Consider the following 3808-nt stretch of genomic DNA (forward strand, 5'->3'; position numbering starts at 1 on the left):
AAACCACAAAATTGTCAAATTATTCCCTAAACTGCTAAGCAGATAAAGATGACTCTAATGAATGAGTTTGGATTTTGTTAAATTTTTAAAAAAAGAAAAAGAAAAAAAAGATCAAAAAGTTTGATAATTGGTAGAGATACAAAGTTTTTTCCTCTTGTCTATTTTGATTTATAAAGGGGCAAACCACAATATAGGAAAATATACGGGGCTGGGATTGTGGCTTAGCAGTGGAGCACTTGCCTAATATGTGTGAGATCTTGGGTTGGATCCTCGCACCACATAAAAATAAATAAATAAAATAAGGTATTGTGTCCAACTACGACTAAAAAATAAAACATAAAAAAGAAAGAAAATGTACCTTAGTTCAAACTTGGCCTTGTAATTTTAAAAGCTGGCCCAATTAAGTAAAAATACTTTCAATGGAGTCTCAAGTTTCCTGAGCAGTCCATATTTAGATAAATGGGAAAAGGCATTTATAGCCAGCACTTTCAGAACCTTAGCTGGGACTAATTTCAACAAAAAAATTTAATATGCCAGTCTTGTATTCTAAATCACGCTTTTGGGGATGCATTCTCCCCAGCTCTCCTTTAATGTGGTAACTGCAAAATATAACTGCCATTACAGGGTAGTGGGAGTTAAGAATGTGGAGTCCTCAAGTAAAGATCAGAACATACTTCTCTATTAGTCCTTCAAGGACAGACTTTCAGATTGCTTGATTCTAATAATCCCATGCTGTGAATAGAATTGACTGCTCTTCACTCGGTGAGTGTAAGTGGGCTATGTGAAATTTGCTATCAACTGATTAAAGTTTTGGAGTTTCAGTGATGGATGAAAATGTCCTCGATTTAACTTTTATTACCCCCATCATGTGCAGGGTGGGTAGACAAAAAGTTTTTATCATCTAACTATATGGTAAGATAAACACTGTAACAATTCATGGGCTCTCAAATGGGCAGAAGCAAGACTAGCTTCCCCTCAAGAAGAAAAATTTTAGACCTATGAAAGGGACTACAATACTAAATTTTTAAAAATTGTATTTACTTAGAAGCACTCAAAATGTCAACAAAACAGCTGCAACATTTTTTTTGCAATTACAGAATGATATTATAAATTATTTCATATAAACGCATCAGAGACAACTGAAGTTGGAAAAATTACCATCCCCGTATATAACTAATTGGTGCTGTGCACCCACAAAAACCTGATTTAAATTTCCATGCCAATTTACAACCCCCATACCAGGCAAGGCTAGTGGCCATTGAAAATACCACCAGGACAGGGCTGTCTAAAGACACATTCAGTAGAGTGTTAACTAATACCCGGCCCCCGCCCCCCCCTCCAAAAATACTGTACAGCTAAAAAGCAAATCTTATGCAGCCTTACATTTTAATTTTTTTTTCTTTAAAAGGAGTGAGTTGTGTACAGGGGGGTTAAATGCTTTATAGACAAGGGAAAAAAAACTGTGCTAGAACCAACTTATTCATTATCATCCTCTTCTTCTTCCTCTTCCTCTTCTTCATCTTCCTCCTCTTCCTTCTTTTTCTTGCTTTTTTAAGCCTTGACAACTCCCTTTTCTGCTGCATCGGGTTTCTTCTAGCTCATAGGCATAGGCAGTACCCTTTTCTTACTTTTCCTTCAGCTTAGCACTTTCTTCTCCTAGGCTGCTTGTCATCTGCGGCAGTGTGATGCCACCTCTCTCCCAGTTTCTTTCCCATTGGTGCTCCACCACCAGTGGATAGGCCAGGATGTTCTCCTTTGATTTTGGGGTGATACTCAGAACAGCATGCTCAGAACAAGAAGAAGGCTGAAGGAGGCCTTTTGGGTATATTGGTTTTGTTTCCCCTTTAGGAGGGATAGAGATTTTCATTTCTCTTTCATAACGGGTCTTGCCTGCCTTTGCCATGTCTTCCAATTTTCCTTTCTCTTTAGCAGACATGGTCTTCCACCTCTCTGAGCACTTCTTAGAAAACTCTGAGAAGTTGACTGAAGCATCTGGGTGCTTCTTCTTTGTGCTCCTCCTGGTAAGTTTGCACAAAGAATGCATATGATGACATTTTGCCTCTTGGCTTCTTAGGATCTCCTTTGCCCATGCTGAGTTGCTTTTCCTCAGCGAGGCCCAGAGTTGCCCAGTGCCCGACTGGCTCCCACTTGCCCGGGCACTGTCTCCATGGAGCTCAGTGTGCTGCAATGGCTGTGAGAGCTGGAGCCAGATGCAGCCTCCTCACCCTCTCAGCTCTGCCATGTTATTCTCCAGCCAGTGCAACTCTTATTTTTTTCCTTTCTTTTCTTTTCTTTCTTTTTTTTTTGAATTTTTTAAAAAAATTATTTATTTTTTTTTTAGTTTTCGGCAGACACAACATCTTTGTATGTGATGCTGAGGATCGAACCACGCATGCCAGGCGAGTGCGCTACCGCTTGAGCCACATCCCCAGCCCTCCTTTACTTTCTTATAATTCAGCAGCATATATTACATTGATGATTTAATGTTCTTATCTGCAAATTCATCATTTCTATAACTTCTGGGTCTGTTTCACGATCATTTTTTTTTTTTTAAAGAGAGAGAGAGAGAATTTTTTAATGTTTATTTTTTAGTTTTCGGCGGACACAACATCTTTGTATGTGATGCTGAGGATCGAACCACGCATGCCAGGCTAGCGCGCTACTGCTTGAGCCACATCCCCAGCCCTCACAATCATTTTTAATTTTTTTATTAGTTGCTCAAAATATTACAATGAACTTGACATATCATATATTTTATTCAAATGGGGTACGTAATCTTATTTTTCCACACGTACAGATTGCAGGATCACATTAGTCATACAGCCATGTTTATACATAGGGCCATACTAGTGTCTATTGTATTCTGCTACTCTTCCTATACAATTAATCATTTTTAATCCTCATTGTGAGTAGTGATTTTCTGTTTCTTTGCATACCCAGTAATTTTTTAAAAATTTTTGTTTAGTTGCTGATAGACCTTTATTTATTTATATGTTGTGCTGAGAATCAAACTCAGTTCCTCACACATGCCAGGCAAGTGCACTACCACTGAGCCCCAGCCCCAGCCCCATACCTGGTGATTTTTGACTGAATAACTGATGTTGTGATTCTACACTGTTAGTTGCTGGATTTTGTTGTATTCTTTTAAATAATATTGAGCAATTCTGGAACAGAATTGTTACTTGGGATCAAAGCTTGATTTTAATCTTTGTTGTGGTGAGTTCAGAGCTGCCTGTAGTCCAGACTTATCTAGTCCTACTTTTAAAACTAAATAAGAAGACTTCTCCCTCTAAGGACTTTAGGATATCTTTCTACTTTAGCTATGGGAACATAAACCATTCTATTCCTAGTTCTGTGTAAGTTTCAGGAATTGTTAATCCTTTTGCTTTTGAAAGTGATTCTTTCCCCCCAGAGAGTTTGTGTGTGTGTGTGTGTGTGTGTGTGTGTGTGTGTGTGTGTGTGTACATAGGTCAGTATTCAGCTAAAGCTTCAAAGTGATCCCTCTGCAGAGCTCTGGAATGTGCTCTCTCTCTTCCTTGCTCCCTCCCTCTCTCCAGCTCCCCACCCCCCTTTCTAGTGATTTGACTCATAAGATCCTAGTGGTTTTGAACTCCCTTGGTTTGAATCTCTAGCTCCTCATCTCCAGGAGACTGCAGAACTCCATTTTTACCTCTTGCACGCAGGCTGGAAATTACCTCCAGCAGCTGCCTCCAGCAGCAATCTGGGACAATTGTAGGACTTGCCTCACTTTGTTTTCCTCCCTCTTCTCAGTTCAAAGTGCTGTGAGGCTTGTCACCCAATACGTGAG

General features: G+C 39.4%; 1 pseudogene; it reads right to left on the reverse strand.

Annotated features, from left to right (window-relative positions):
- Positions 1–1476: 1476 nt before the first annotated feature.
- Positions 1477–2090, reverse strand: LOC143411730 (high mobility group protein B1 pseudogene; annotated as a pseudogene).
- Between the last annotated feature and the right edge of the window lie 1718 nt (positions 2091–3808).

Source organism: Callospermophilus lateralis, chromosome 12 (genome assembly GCF_048772815.1).
Source record: "Callospermophilus lateralis isolate mCalLat2 chromosome 12, mCalLat2.hap1, whole genome shotgun sequence".
NCBI classification, from domain to species: domain Eukaryota; kingdom Metazoa; phylum Chordata; class Mammalia; order Rodentia; family Sciuridae; genus Callospermophilus; species Callospermophilus lateralis.